Here is a 17,205-nt window from a genome sequence, read left to right as displayed (position 1 = left end):
TCTTACTAGGACAGCATGGCTGGCTTGGAACTCTTTGTAGACCAGGCTGGCATTAAATTCATACAGCTCTACCTCCCTCTGCTCACTGAGTGGTAGGATTAAAGGCATGAGCTACTATACCCAGGGTGCAAATTTTTTTTAAGTCACTGCATAGACAATCTTTCATGTTTTCAATTTTCATATGTACTGAAAAATGAATGATTTATTTATGGGGAATAATGTGTTTTTATACCTACACATACACATGCACATACTCATACAGAATGATTAAATCAAGCAAACTACCTATTAATTGAAATAATTATTTTTATTGGATTATTTTTTATTTACATTTCAAATGTTACCCCCTTTCCCCCACCCAACCACCCACCCCTTCCCGCCTCCCCGCCCTGACATTCCTCTATACTGGGGTGTCCAGCCTTGGCAGGACCAAGGGCCTCTCCATTTGGTGCCCAACAAGGCCATCCTCTGCTATGTATGCAGCTAGAGTCATGGGTCTGTCCATGTGTAGTCTTTGGATGGTGGTTTAGTCCCTGGGAGCTCTGGTTGGTTGGTATTGTTGTTCTTATGGGGCTGCAAACCCCTTCAGATCCTTCAATCCTTTCTCTAACTCCTCCAATGGAAACCCCATTCTCAGTTTAATGCTTGGATGCAAGCATTCACCTCTGAAATAATTATTTTTTTCTGATGTAAATACTTGAAATGTGTTTTTAGCAGTTTTGAAGTATACCACCTTGTTATTAACTATTAATTACTACCCTATGCAGGAGACCTAACTGTAACTTCACACGTTTTCACTACCATGTCTCCATTCTCCTCATCCTGCATTTCTGGTGGTCACCATCCTACTCTCTGCTTACATGACTGTGGATTTTTGAAATTTCAAAAATATATGAAAACATGCAGTATTGGCCCCTCTCTAATCGCCTCTCGGCCTTTTGGCAGAGATCAAATGTTCTTTCCTACATTTTGTCTTCTTTTAACAAACTCAGTTCCTCCAATGTTCTTAATGTCCTGCTGCTCCCTCCCAATAGCTGTTGCCTTAAGCTGACCTCTGACTCCCTGCTGGTCAGGATGTTGTTCTTGGCTTTAAGCACGGGAACAATTCCTCCCGATTTGGTTGTACAAGGCCCTGCATGAAGACAGACCAATGTACTGTAAACAGTGATGTGATATTTACAGATATAAACACAGACACACCACCTGTTCAGTTCAGCCTCAGCCTCCTACATTTCCATCCCTCTGATGAAATAGATAAACCCCTGAAAGAAGTCAAATGGTTGGTCTCATATTCACAGTCTTTCTAGACAAGATTTATATATTTTCTTACACATGGATTTTACACAACTACTGAGTTGTGTGTGTGTGCGCGCACACACAACAGACACACACAATCACTGGTTGCCCTATTGATTACCAGAAAAATATGTCCTAGTAACTCTGACAAGCAACATATTCTTCAGGATGGATAACTGAAATTCCAAAAATTAATACTTAATGTATTTCCTGGTGAAAAAAGGAATGGGCCAAAAGATGAGTCACAGCTTAGAAACTATTTCAGCTGAAGGTCAATTTGGACTATATCTTGGCTTCTAAGTAGTTGCAAGGGGTTACAGTTCAAACAGCATTGCTCTTCCTTTGGGAAAAGATCTGAATTAACCTACTGAAAAACTAGTACTATCACTTACAATTCCCTTCAAGTGACTTCCAGTAAAAGTGAGATTTGTTCCAGCACAATCAAAGACAGAGAGTAAAAGTACACTCCAAAACTCGTGTGTATTTGGGTTTATTTTGAGGTGGGTTTTTTGTTTGTTTGTTTGTTTTTGGGTCTCACTGTGTAGCTAGCTCTAACTAGCCTTTAATTCCTAGAGATTCAGCTGCCTCTGCTTCACAAGAGCTGGGATTAAAGGCTACAATCAGGTTAAGGTAAAAAAACAACAAAGTTCCTGAAAACCCACCATAAACCAGCATAGAAACCTAGAAATTGGGCAGGTAATACTCTGGATCCTGTACACTGATGCTAAAATAATAGTATCAGAGAGAAGAAAATCTACACAACTGGATATTTATTAGTGGCACACACCTATATCTAAAATTTAGGAGGCTAAGACAGTGATTTCAAAGCCAGCCTGAGCTGGAGTATAAGACCCTATCTCAAAAATAAGTGAGCTGGACAGGTAGCTCAGTGGGCACAGTGATAGTACACAAGGTCCTAGGTTCAACCCCCAGTTGCACATAAACTGAGTATGAGAGGATATGCCTAAAACCCTACCATTCAAAAGGGTGAAGGGGTACACAAAGAATTCCAGGCCAACTACATGAAACCCTGTTTTAAAAAAACAAACAAACAAAAAAAACCAAAAACAAACAAACAGCGCAAGGCCCTGGGTTCAGTCTTCAGCTCCAGAAAAAAACAAAAAACAATTTTTAAGATTTATTTTTATTGGGGTTGGGGATTTAGCTCAGTGGTAGAGCACTTGGCTAGCAAGCGCAAGGCCCTGGGTTCGGTCCCCAGCTCCGGAAAAACAAAAACAAAAACAAAAACAAAAACAAGATTTATTTTTATTTAATGCATATGGTGTTTTACCATATATGTCTGTGCATCATACATACATTGCCTGAGGAGGCCAGAAGAGTGTGTCAGATCCCCTCAAACTAGAGTTACAGACAGTTGTAAGCTGACATGTAGGTGCTAGGATTTGAACCCTGGTCCTCTAGAAGAGCAGTCAGTGCTTTTAACTGCTGAGCCATCTCTCCAGCCCCATTAAAAACAAAACAAAACAAAACAAAACAAAAAACTTAAAAAGTTCAATGCTGGGGCTGGAGAGATGGCTCAGAGATTAAGAGCACTGACTGCTCTTCCAGAGGTCCTGAGTTCAAATCCCACATCCACATGGTGGCTCACAACCAACTGTAATGAGATCTGATGCCTTCTTCCGGTGTGTCTGAAGACAGCTACAGTGTACTCACTCACATACATTAAATAAATAAATCTTAAAAAAAAAAAAAAAGTTCAATGCTGGAAATTCCTCCTATAGGAATTCCTGTTCCTACTATTGGGAGTTGCCTCACTTTTCCTTACTAAACATACATTCCAAGACCAATAGCATGTCTACATGGGTAAAAGCACTTCCTGTGTTTTATAACCTGTGTTCAAAATAACCTGAGTTTGATCACTGGAACCCATGTACAAAGCCCTGATGCAGTGCATGGTCTACATCCCTTTCTAATAAACACCAAGACAAAAAGCAACTTCATGTCACTTGCTGGTGCTCTCAGGCCCTTCTCAGGCAGGATCATTGTCTGCCACTTCCATTCCATGATGAATCCCTGCTGTATACATCTAACTTTATGCCTTGGTATGTCAGATAAGACCCAGCTCATAGTGAGCACATGATAACCTGGTGGCCCATTATCAAACATTCAATCTTTTCTACTGAGGCCCAATGATGGATCAAAAGCTATCTCTCAAAAGGAGAGCATTTATGAGGGCCTGCCAAAGGCTCCAAATGGCATCCCTATTGAGTCCGCTGGATCATATGTCAAATGATAGAGCAAGCCTGTTCTAGAGCCTTTCCATGTTCCAGGGCCATTCAAATGAGCAACTTTCTGAATCTCTTGGTATATGGGCTAGAACACCACTCCCAAGTAAGGAATGTGCTGCCTCTAAAGTGCAAACAGACCCTCCAAACATCGTGCCTCTTTCCAGGCAGTCAGTGGGAAGAACCAAGTGCAATAAATTTTCTTTTACCTTAGAAGGAACATCTCTACATGTCCTCCATTAGAGTGCTCTTTGAATCTTGGCTGGATCTATTCCCCATCCTGTAATGTATTACCAAGTAGCAAGTTGCTACCTCCTGCTCATTTGTCCCAATTAGTTCAATGTCTTCAATTTAGTGGCCCAGTATGATACTTGTGGAAGAGGTAGACAATCAAGATTCCTTCAAACCAAGTTAGGACACAGGGCTGGAGAGTTAACAGAACCTTGCCGTTAAAGCTGTCAAGGAATATTGCTAGCCTTGACAGATGAAAGTAAATTGCTTCTGGTAGTCTTACGGACAAGTATAGAGAAGAAAAACATTTCTTAGATCAATAGCTATATACCAAGTATCAGGAAATTTATTAATCTGCTCAAATAAAGATACTACATCTGGCACACCAGTTGCAATTGGAGTTACTATATGGTTAATTTTGTGAAAGTCAACTGTCATTTTCCATAACCCATCTATCTTCTGTATAGGCCAAATAGGAGACTTAAGGGAGATTGGGGGAGGGGGTGGATCATCACCCTTACCTTTAAAACCTTTAAAGTGGCACTGATTTCTTTAATCCCACTATGTATGTGATAAAATTTCAGGCGCACTATTTTCCCTAGAAGAACAACTCCAATGGTTTCCATTTGTCCTTTCCAACCTCAATAGCCTTCACTCCATAGATCAGGGAACCACCATGGGGAATCTGCCAACTTGTAAGGATCCCATTTATACATTCTGGGAAGGGACAAGGGTTAACAATCTAATGATCTTTAACAAATCACTTCTTTAAGAATAAAAGAAACAGCTGGGCACGGTGGTGCAGCCTTTAACCCCAGCAGAATATTGGGAGGCAGAAGCAGAAGGATCTATATGAATTCCAAGGTCAACCTGGTCAAGATAGTGAATCCTAGAACATTTAGGACTACTTAGAGAGACATTGTCAAACAAACAAACAAACAAATAAATAGCAAAAACATAGTCTTCGCATTTCACCAAACTCTCAAGAGCTACTACTTAAAAAATGAGCAATGGGGGCTGGGGATTTAGCTCAGTGGTAGAGCGCTTACCTAGGAAGCGCAAGGCCCTGGGTTCGGTCCCCAGCTCCGAAAAAAAAGAACCAAAAAAAAAAAAAAAAAAAAAAAATGAGCAATGAACAAGAGACTAGGCACAATGGCCAAGAAAAATCTGTTGGTACTTTCACTCCCACAGAGAGTACCTTGACTTCCGCATCTCTTCTGAAATGTTAAGGCTGAACGGACAGTGGATGAGAATGCACCCACTACCATACCTGGCACACAGTAATCTCTGGTGCACTATTGCTTCTTTTTTCTTTAATCTAGGTGTTTCATACAAATTTTCTTTCAACAGAGACAGAGTTCTTTAGAATTGTGTTTCCAGTTATGCCCCTTCAGCCTAAATCAATTCAGCCTTTCTAATATATTATATCCAATGCCATAACTTTAAATGAGAAACCTATAGTATGTATTCATCTGAAAAAGAAAAAGAGTAATAGGAAGAGGAAGAAGGAAGGAAGGAAGGGAGGAAGGAAGGAAGGAAGGAAGGAAGGAAGGAAGGAAGAATGAGCTTCCAAGGGAGCAATTCCTCCTTAACTGAGGCTCTGTGAGCACATAAGGCACTTGCAGCAGGAAGTACTTTTATTTCCACTCCCTTCTAAGTCTTTTCTCTCTGCTTTCAGACTATAATGATAGCCCCAAGGACTAACACTGCTATCAAAGCACAAATTGTTTTCTCCTATATTCCCAGCCTCCAATTTCTTCCTTCTATTCGAGCTAGAATACTCCTCTATGCTGCCCAAATTGGCCTTGAACGCACCCTGTAGCATTGTTAGGCACTGGACTTGTGATTCTTCTACCTCATTTTTCTATAAAACTGAGATTACAAGCCTGAGTCATCAAGCCTAGGCCTTTAGTTTGAATAAGAATGGCCCCACTGGCTCATATATTTGAATGTGTAGTCACCCAGGAGTAGAAATCTTTGATAGGACTAGAAGAATTAAGAGGTGTGGCCTTGAAGAATGAATTGAGTCACTAGGGGGTGGGGCTTTGTGGTTTCAAAAGCCAAAGCCAGGACCAGGTTCTCTTTGTGCCTTCAGACCAGGATGTAACACCTGGTCTGTGTGCAGCCAAGGTCTCCACCTTGATGATAACATACTAAGCCTCTGAAACTGTAAGTCAGCCCCAATTAAATGCTTCCTATTATAAGATTTGCCTATCAGGTTTCTCTTTACAGCAACAGAACAGTAACTAAGACACCTAGCTTCTGAGCACAAATTCTTTTTAACAACACAGTACTAACTGAGAGACTACTCATCATTATGACAAAGGAACTACTTCATCTAAGACAAACACCAGAAAAAAATATGTAATTATACACCTTAGATGGAATACCTAAATGAGAAAAAGACTCCATCTCTGTCTCCTTCTGTATTTCAAGTAACATGCTATTTCCTCCATGTCCTGCACCAGATGCTTGAACTCTTACTACAGGTACTTCATGCCTGTTTCCCCATCTTTCCTTCACTGTAAATTATTGCCCTTTTGATGTCTATTAATCCCTCTCAGTTCACATCAATCTTCCAGATAACTGAAGAAACAGGATCTAAACAAACACACAAAGAGTGGTAGAAGCAAGATGAGGAGGAGTTTCTGTGGATTTTGAGGCCAGTCTGGTCTCTATGTGTACATGAAAATCTGTCTCTAGAACAAACACAAAACAACAACAAACAGGGCTGGGGATATAGTTCAGTGGACATGAGTGCTGGCTGTGCATATACATACACACACATACATAAAAGTGGTTTGTTGGGTATGAAAACAGGTTTGCATCTGAAAGTGACTTCCTGGGTATGACATATTTAGTAAAAGGGAAAAAACAATAAACAGGAGGATTTCATCAAAATTTTTTATGGTTTTCTTTTAGGCTGGTTTCTGGCTTTTTATGTTTATTTTTTGATTTTTGGTTTATTTTTTTTAAAGATTTATTTTATTTTAATTTATGTGTATGAGTATTAGGCCTGCATATACAAAAATATGTACTACAGGTATGCCCTGGTACCATGGATCCCCTGGAACTGGAGTTACAGGCAGCTGTGAGAAGCCACGTGGGCATTAGGAATTGAATCCAGGTACTCTAGAGTATCAGTCAGTGCTCTTAACCAATGAACCATCTCTCCAGCCCATTTTCTTTAGATTTTTAAAGAAATGACACCATAGCCCAGGCTATTCTGGAACTCACATGTACCACACAGGACTTGAACTCCTGCTCATTAACTGTCTCTGCCTACCAAGGGGTTGGAGTTCTAGGCTCCTGGTTTGTGACTCTTGTTATGCCTGGAATACAAAGTAAATTCAAGGCTATCCTGAGTAAGATAATGTCTTGAATTTTTCTTTTTAGAGATAGAGATGGCTTAGCTGTTATGAGCACTGGCTGTTCTTGCAGAGGACTCAAATTTGGTTCCTACCACCCATATCAGACAGTTTATAACTAGGTGTAATTCCAGCTCTGGAGATCAAATACCCTTTTCTGGAATAACCAGGCACCAGCACTCAGATGTGCACAGACCCACCAAAAAACATACACATATTTTTTTTTCTTTTTTTTTTTTTCGGAGCTGAGGACCAAACCCAGGGCCTTGTGCTAGGTAGGCAAGCGCTCTACCACTGAGCTAAATCCCCAACCCCTACATACACATAATTAAGAATTAAAAATAAAAGTACTTTTAAAGGGGGTAGGGACAGGGGTTATAGCATGACTGTCTAACATACTGGAGACTAAGTTCAGTCCTCAGCACTGCAAAATCACAACCAAACCTGCACTCAATTTAAATGCAGTAACTGACTTTCCTATTTTAAGAAGGACTTGGGATGTATCTCAGTAGTACAGCACTTGCCCGGCATGCACAAGCTGAGTCTGACTCCTTACCATTCTAAAAGAAGGTAAGAGCTGGGGATGGAGCTCGGGTGGCACGGTATTCACCTAGCATGAACAAGCCCTGGGTTCATTTACTAACACCATATAAAACCGGATATGGTGACACATGACCATAATCCTGTACTTAGGAGGTAAAGACTGAAGAACGAGAAGTTCTAAGTCATCTTCTACTATATAATAAGTTTGACCAGAATAGAATACATGAGAACCTGCACAGGTGAGCATTTGTATACACACACACACACACACACACACACACACACACACACACACACACACACCCTCATTAATATTTTTAAAAGAATGGCTGGGATGTAGATCAGTGATAGACTGTAAATCGGTAGTAGATTGACTGCTTAGTGTGTATTTGGTTTGAATCGTCAGTCACAAAATTTTTAAAAGCAACAACAATAATAATTAAAAACAACTTGCCAGGAGGTGTTGGTGAACACCTTTAATCCAAGCACTCAAGAGGCGGATAGGTAGATCTCTGTGAGTTCCAGGCCAGCCTGGTCTACAGAGTGAGCTTCAGGGCAGCCAAAGCTACAAAGAGAAATCATGTCTCAGGGGGAAAAACATTAAAAACAACTTGATTTTTTTTCATTATGTTTTGTATGCACCAGATGCACGCCTATAAATCCCAATGCTTGGGAGGCAGACAGGAGGATATCTATGATCTTATATCCACCACTGTCTAGGTTAGCCAGAACTAAATAAAGAAAATTTGTCTCAAAAAATTAAAAAGAAAATGAAAGAAGAGGGGAGGGAGATAACTCAATGACCAATTAGCCAGGTAAAAATATTGAGGTAGGCAGACATTATACCAACTGAGAGGCAGAAGGGACAACAGAAGGCTTGCCCTAGATCTGTAGGGCAGGTTAGGCAAGACATTCTTGCAGTCAAGGAAAAAAATTAACATTTCAGTGATTTATCATCTGTATTCTTAGTCTGTCTCCAACTGTGTCAGTTCCTGGATGATTCTTACAGCGCTTAAAAATACAAACAGGAGAAATGGATGCGGTTAAAGGCAGGAATGTATGAGGGGGGCAGAGGAGAAGAGGGATGGAATGAATTAGGTAAAAAGAAGGAAAATTAAAAACCTGTATGAAAACTACTACTTTAGAAGCTAATCACATAATGTAGTTTTAAAAGGAAAAGTGATTTGAACACAGTGAGCAGTCAACACTCCCCCAGACGATATGGGTTATTAGTGAGTACAGTAAAGTGTTCTGTCTGGCTTTTGTAAACAGACACAACCCTAGACAGATCTAGAAAGACCCTAAAATGAGAAGAAGCCCCCATTAGATTGCCCATAGGCAAGTCTGGAGGGTGTTTGCTTGGTTGATGGATGTGAGAGGGCCTGATCTACTATGCTTGATGCTGGGTGATAAGAGAATGCAGTTAAGAGCACTTGCTGTTCTCCCAGAGGACCTAGGTTCAATTCCCAGCACCCACAAGGTAGCTCACAACTGTTAACTCCAGTAGCAGATGATCTGACACCGTCACACAGACATACATGTAGGCAAACACCAATGCACATAAATAAAATAAATAAAAAATTTTAAAAAGCTTATGATTCTGAAGGCCTTAGACCTTAAGAGTCACTACTACGACTATGACTATGACTACGACTACGACTACTACTACTACTAGCTTGCTTAGTAGGTATGTTGTCAAATTGGCTCCTTAATATGTTTACAAGCATAAATTAGTGCTGCTCTCAACCTGGACCCGAGAAGCTTCTCTCCACAAAGAGCAGTATTTAATAAAGGGACTCAAAACTGCATAGTATATCAAGAAAAGGTGACTGTTCAGCCTTAAATGGGGCTGTGTCAAGCCCATACACACAACACAAAGGCCCAGGGAGCATCTTAGAAGACACGGTAGGAGAACAGGAAATGCTGCCTTCTGCCATGACACAGCCATTGTACTCATGAACTCTTGAATCTATGGTTACCTGCACAAGACTGGGTCAACAGGACCAGGCAGCATTGAACTCAATGGGTCCAACTAATATGAATATAAAAATATAATAAAGAAAAGACATGAAGCAAGGCATGTTGAGTGTAACTACACAAACAGGAGGGAATGAACTTAGGGGTAGAAATGATCAAAATACATTGTTTACACATATTAATAGTCAAAGAATAAGGAAAATATTCTATTTTAAAAGGGTAAACAAGGGGTTGGGGATTTAGCTCAGTGGTCCCATAAGAGCGCTTGTCTAGCAAGCACAAGGCCCTGGGTTCGGTCCTCAGCTCCAAGAGGAAAAAAAAAAGACAAAATAACAATAAACTCTTTCTTTAAAAAAAAAAAAATGTGTAATGGGGTTGGGGATTTAGCTCAGTGGTAAAGCGCCTGCCTAGCAAGCGCAAGGCCCTGGGTTCGGTCCCAGCTCCGAAAAAAAGAATCAAAAAATAAAAAATAAAAAAAAAAATGTGTAAACAAAAATGTAGTAGACACACTGGTTATTTTTAGGAAATATAGTCTAGATGATTTCTACTCACTTTTCTTTCACTGTATTTATTTGCTGTACTTCCAAACTGTTTTTTACTGCATCAGTCAGGGTCACTATGTAGCTCAGGCTGGCTTAGATTGCTCCATCCTCTCTCTTGCCTTGCTTGATCACTCAAGTGCTACAATTCCAGGTGTACGCCCTCTTGACCAAACTATTTTTCTTTCTTTTTTTTTTTTTCCGGAGCTGGGGACCGAACTCAGGGCCTTGCGCATGCTAGGCAAGCGCTCTACCACTGAGCTAAATCCCCAACCCCTTGACCAAATTATTTTTAAAAGTCAGTTTTATGTTTGTTTGTTTGGATGGATGCTCTTCTTCAAAAGCAGAGAAACTGCAATATTTCAATGTATGTACTTTTTACATGATTCCTTTTGCAGAACTTAAATACATTTATGCTTCATAATTTATAGTAAATAAAGCAGAGTATATAATTTTTTCACAACTTCACACATCCAAACTGGATGTGTTCTTTCCTTTTCCAGTTAAGTCGTCTATGTTTGAACAGCATGTCCCATAAGAGAGGATATGGTAATTATAACTGGTTTACAAGTCACTGGTGAGATTACTCTTTGCAATCTAGACAATAGCATTTCTATAACTCAATCTAGGTCTTGGCAAGTCATGGCTTTACTCACAAGCCTAATCGAAGCCTGAATTCAATCTGTGGAGGCCATGTGAAAAACCAGAGGCAGTAAAGAGCATCTGTGACCCAGCACTCCATTGCAAGGTGGGAGACAAAGACAGAAAGATTGCCCGGAAATTTGAAGGTCAGATATTTGCAGAACAAATCACAAAAAATGAAAGCCATATGCCTCAGAAATGAGGTGGAAGGAGAGACCAGACTTTGTCTGACCTCCACACAGGCACAATGGCACATAACTTGTCTGCATTCGACAGACACACAAATACAAGCACACAGACAGACAGATGTAGGGCTTCTAGTACACAGAATCTTACACAGTGAGTATTCAATTTTTTTCTTTGCCTAACAGGAACTCTTGGGTTTAAGTCTCATAACCAAACATCAAAAAATAAATAAATAAAACAAATAAAAACAAAAACAAAAAACAAAACAAAAAAACAAAGCAAAAAAACAAAGCAAAAAAACAAAGCAAAAGTGAAAACAAACAAAATGTTTTTTCTTTCTTTAGAAGGTGTCAGCCTGAGGAGGTGAAGGCGAGATGATAGAGCAGCCAAGGTCAGTCTGTGCTAAACAGTAAGCTAATGAAGCCATAAACTGTATTATATAAAACAAAATGGACAGCAATAACTTATTTAAAAGATATTCTATTCTGATACCAATTATTATATGATAAAAATCTTTCTTCTGCCCTGCTTTTAAAACAATGAACCTCAAACCCAAAGCCCTACAAATCTTGACAGCAAATAACTCTGAAGAAAAGCTTAATATCCATCCAACCACCCAGTGAAAATAAATGGAATGGCTCTGGAATTCAGTACTGTCCCATCTACTACACTAATCACAGGACAAGAAACAAAGGGGGAAACCGCTATGTACAATTAAAAGGTTTACATCACACTGAAATTGAACAATAGGAAGCCAGGGCTGAACAAAGCTCCCCTAAGCTTCAAGCTACAAGGAAAGGCCAGAATTAATTAGGCTATTAAACACAAAAAGCTCTTTAGTGTTAATGACTTCCTTCCAGAGGAAGTAAGTAAGTAAGGCTTATCAACACTTCAATATCCAAGTATTAAAGGCCCAATGAGTCTCTATCACCTGACAAATAGAAAATATCTATTCCCTTAGAAATACTAAATTTGGGGCTGGAGAGATAGCTCAGTCAGTGGTTTAGAGCGCTCTTTCAGAGGTCCTGAGTTCAATTCCCAGCAACCACATGGTGGCTCACAACCATCTGTAATGGGATCTGATGCCCTTTTCTGGTGTGTCTGAAGACAGAGACAGTGTACTCACATAAAATAAAGAAATCTTAAAAAAAAAAAAATACTCAATTTGGCTGGGGGTGTAGGTCAATGGTAGAATGCCTGTGGCATGCACATGGTCCTAGATTCAATTCCAAATACCCACCTCCACCCAACTTCCCCACCTCTAACACTGTCTTCTGTCCTCCTTATGAGAGACCAAGAGTTAGATTCCCTGTTAGGCAGACACAGAGAGGCTGTGCTTAGATAACGAATGTAGTTAGTTTCCAAGATTGCCATCATCTTCCTCATCCTCCTGACTTGAAACAAAGACCTGGCAGCTTTTGTCTCCAACAGTAGGTCCCCTGCTGATAGACTGGCTCAACAAGTTCAAGGCCTGCTTAGGACGCATCACACCAGTTGTAGATCAATCAACCACACTGCCTTTAACTAACCAACCCTAAAGTAGGAAGGAAAACTCTCCACGGGCTTTAAAAGCCCAGTCCTGGAAAAGAGACATTTCTTGCCTTCCCAAGTCTTCCTCTGCTTTGCAGAATCTTTTTCTCTGTGGTCTCTTCCTTATCCGCAACAAACACCTTTTTTTTTAAAGATGTATTTATTTATTATATATAAGTACACTGTAGCTATCCTCAGACACACCAGAAGAAGACATCGGATCTCATTACAGATGGTTGTGAGCCACCATGTGGTTGCTGGGATTTGAATTCAGGACCTCTGGAAGAGCAATCAGTGCTTTTAACCACTGAGCATCTCTCCAGCCCAAACGAACACCTTTCTTCAACTGCTGGTTTTGTTTGTAGTGCTTGAGATTTCTCTGCTGCCACCTGTTGCAGTTCCAATTTTTCCTGGCTTTTCTTTCTTTAACTGGCAGAGAAAACAAACCTGATCCTGCCATTCGGTACACCATTAATCCCACACTTAGCAGAGGAAGGCAGATCTCTGAGCTCGAGGTCACCCTGGTCTACAAAGCTAGTTCCAGGAAAGCCAGGACTACACAGAGAAAACCTGCTCAGGGGTGAGGGACAGGAGTGGGGTTGGGGGTGAGAAGAGATCTATAAACAGGCACTAATACTACACTATTAATCTAAGGCCTCACTCTAGCCAGGGTAAACCAAACCTGATTCAGGTGTCTGAAGGAGAGACTTTTTTAGGGAAACCTACTCTTTACCCAGAGAGACAGAGCTTTGTGTTTTTCAAAGTGCTTATACCTCCTATATCATGTCTCTGCTAAGAGTGAGACACTCCAGCTACTATTTCAAACTAAAACTGGATGATGGTTAAGTTTCTGCTCTCCCTCTCTCTAAAAGCTGAGAGACTTCATACTGACTGTAGTTACTCTGAGCTGAGACTAATCAATTCCTTCCTCTGATTTTTTTGCTAACTAGGGCTACCTGCTGAGGGCTGAGAAACTGCTTCCTTCTTTATCCAGGCTGGCTAACTAACTAAACTAACTAACTAACTAACTAACTAACTAACTAACGTACGTACGTACGTACGTACGTACGTATGTGTCTGTTTAAAGGAAAGAGAGCAAACATCCACATGTGGCATGGACAGATCCCATAGGGACTTGTGCTTGATGGGAGCTGGACTCACCTTGAGAAAACAGCAACCATGTGGCTTACCACCAACTTTGCTGGTGACTTCATCAAGATGGAGGCAGCCACTTTACTCGGCCACCATCTTGGTTAATGTGTAACCACATGACATAAACCAAGGATGGCTGCACCCATAAAACTTCTTAGCCCTCTGAGCCCTCTGATTATCACTGCATCTTTTAAAATTAAACTAAGGAGGCAATATAAGGCCTTAAGATGGTTTGTTTTCCTTAATGTTCTGCTTTAATTTTGAGCCTTTCAGTTAAAGAAATAAAGGTTAACAAAATAAACAAATAACCTAATATAAACATCGTCTGCGTTCTTTTAAATGCCATTTTGTTTTATTTTGTTTTCTAGCCAAGATTACAGGAACTTAAACCCAATATGGTAAACTGTAAAGACTCTTAATTTAGGTAATATTTTTTTAAAAAAGATTTGTTTTATTTATATGAATGCACTGTCGGTGTCTTCAGACACACCAGAAGAGGGCATCAGATCCCATTACAGATGGTTGTGAGCCACCATGTGGTTACTAGGAATTGAACTCTGGAAGAGCAGCCAGTGCTCTTAACCACTGAGCCATCTCTCCAGACTGGTAATATTCTTTAAACTAAAAAAACCATGAGTGCTTAACATGCTTGCTTCCTACCTGAAATTATATATATATTTAACTATTGATTAGTTAACCTTGGATAAATATATAAATACAGCTTGTATAAATATATATATACAGCTTAAAATAAATTCTAATGGACCTGATATCAGAAGAACCCGAAGGCAGAACAACTGATCCTCTTTTTGTTCAGGCTATTATCTGAGATACACTGAGGTTCTACTCTCCACTGTAGGAGTCAAGGTCTGTTTAAGTTTATATTTTCTTCCCTTTTAATTACTTAACTGGCAGAAGAAGAAGAAGAAAAAATTAACTCAATCCAGACCCCTATCACTTATTCAAGGCTGGCTTCCAGTCACATATGACTCATGACTGTAATCCCAGCACTCAGAAAGAAGACATAGAAGGGCTGGTTTTAGTAACCATTTGTTAAGCGCTTAAGATGCAACAAACATGGAACTGTGTGTTCAGCATACTCAACAGAATGGTCAACTGGAAATTATTAACTATGAAGGCTCAATAACAAGACTTCTTGCCTAGATTGTACCGGGCCCCAGGTTTGATCCTTAGTAGAACAATGAAAAAAGGGGATGAGAAAAAGAGGGAGGGAAAAAAAATTAAAAAACAAGTCACCGAATATAGGCAAAGTGTCCAAGGTTAACTAATCAATAGTTAAGCATGAATCCAAATGTTTTCAAACTTTATAATAGTCTTTCCACTCTACAGAGCAGCCTTGAGAACTACAAGATATACAGTATCCATCTCATAAGGAAGAACATACTAGGGTCTCAATTGGTACCCAGTTACTTTGGAAGGATACACACACACACACACACACACACACACACACACACACACACACACACACACACTGGTAACAGTTGCTATGTCAGAAGAACTGCTGGCTGGGAGAGGTGGAAATAAGAGTTCGTTCTTCTTTTCCTCCTGTACCTTTATTACTCTCTGGCTTCCACATCCCTGGTTCAAGTGATCCTCTAATGTAGTTGGGATGTACATGCAACACATCTAGCTTGTTCCTATACCTTTTTCTAAGTTTAAGCCATAAGATATACTTAAAAAGTAAAACTAAAGAAAGCATATTACTCTTTTATAACCAATACTCTATATACTCTTTTATGGCGTTAACTAGGAATTTCTGAAGATTTTTTTTTTTATTTCATTATGCTACATGACTCCGAGGAACATGACACAGCATACCTACAGAAATCAGAAGAAAACCTTGTGGAGTTGGTTTTCTTTTCAGCTTTATGCACGACTCTTGGGATCAAACTCGGATCACCAATCTTACAAAGCAAGTACTGTTACACACTGAGTCTTCTTGCCACTTTTGGCATGCATTTGTTTGTTTGTTTGGTTGGTTGGTTGGTTGAAGACTCACTGTACAACTCTAACTGGCTGATAACTTTCCAAGATCTTCTTCTAGTTCTTAAATACCTAGGCTACCACACCCAACTAAACATACTATTTTAAAAGAATTTCAGGGGTTAAAGAGATAGCTCAATGGGTCAGGAGCTTGCTACACAAACATAAGGACCCAGGTTTGTGTCCAAGCACACAGATAAAGAGTCAAGCACAGACCAGGAAGTAGTGGTGCATGTCTTTAATACTAGCACTTGGGAGGCAGAGGCAGGTGGATCACTGTGAGTTTGAGGCCAGCCTGGTCTACAGAGCAAGTTCTGAGACATCTAGGACTACACAAAGAAACACTGTCTTGAAAAACCAAGCCTTCTCCCCTTAAAAAAAAAAAAAGCCAAGCACAGTAGCATAAACCTATAAACCCGGCACTGGAAGGAAGAGACTAGAAAGGTCTGGGGGCTTACCTAGCAAGTTTAGCTCAGGCAGGTTCAGAAGAAGACCTTGTCTCAAAGATTAATGTGGAAAGCAATAGAAGCCACCCAACATATAACCTCTCCCCCTACATGTACTTACACTTGCCCCTCCCCCACCCACACACTAATTTTAAATTAAGTCAGGCAAGGTGGGTAGAATAAACCTATACTGAAGGAGGATAAGGGGTTCAAGTTTATCTAAGCCACTTAGAATGTTTAATGCCACTCTGGATCACCTGAGGAAAAAAAAATTAAAACTATTCTGCCAACTGATTGTGTCTTTCAACAGCCTTCACTGCAAGGCCAAAGACCCTAGTCTTAGACAAGGAGCTTCCATGTAAGCCATGCTCACTCCTGCTAGAGACATTTGCTAAGGCTAACTAAACACAAGTGGCCCCTGCCTTCTTTTCAGACTTAAAAGCTCCTCACTAATCCAGCCTGGTGGTATAGGTCTATAATTACAGCTACTCAGAAGCCTAAGACATGAGGATCATATTTTGTAGGTCAATTTGAGCAACTTAAAGAGAAAACTTTGCCTCAAAAAATTCTTAAGTAGGGGTTGGGGATTTAGCTCAGTGGTAGAGCGCTTGCCTAGCAAGCGGAAGGCCCTGGGTTCGGTCCTCAGCTCCGGAAAAAAAAAAAAAAATTCTTAAGTAAAATAATCAGGAGGTGCAGTGAGGGCCGAAGCTGCAGACCATAGGTAGAGTGCTTGCCTACAACACACAAGCCCTAGTCTAGCACAATAGACAAAAAAACTCCCCAGCAAAGATTGTAAAAGTATGGGCTGGAGGGATGGCTCAGAGGTTAAGAGCACTGACTGCTCTTCCAGAGGTCCTGAGTTCAATTCCCAGCAACCACATGGGGGCTCACAACAATCTGTAATGGGATCCGATGCCCTCTTACCATGTGTCTGAAGACAGCAATGTTGTATTCATATAAATAAAATAAATCTTAAAAAAAAAAAGATTGTAAAAGTATAAAGAACCCTCAAAAACAAACAAAAAATAATTCAACAATAAAA

The 17,205-nt window shown here is 40.2% G+C and overlaps 1 protein-coding gene across 3 annotated transcripts in view; it reads right to left on the bottom strand.

Moving 5' to 3' along the window:
- The window catches only part of Ptpn9 (protein tyrosine phosphatase, non-receptor type 9), an 81,536-nt gene that overhangs the window by 42,063 nt on the left and 22,268 nt on the right, over positions 1-17,205 (bottom strand).

The sequence above is a fragment of the Rattus norvegicus genome, chromosome 8 (assembly GCF_036323735.1).
Source record: "Rattus norvegicus strain BN/NHsdMcwi chromosome 8, GRCr8, whole genome shotgun sequence".
NCBI classification, from domain to species: domain Eukaryota; kingdom Metazoa; phylum Chordata; class Mammalia; order Rodentia; family Muridae; genus Rattus; species Rattus norvegicus.
Note: the sequence above shows the minus strand (reverse complement) of the source record. Positions and strands in the feature narration are given on the sequence as shown.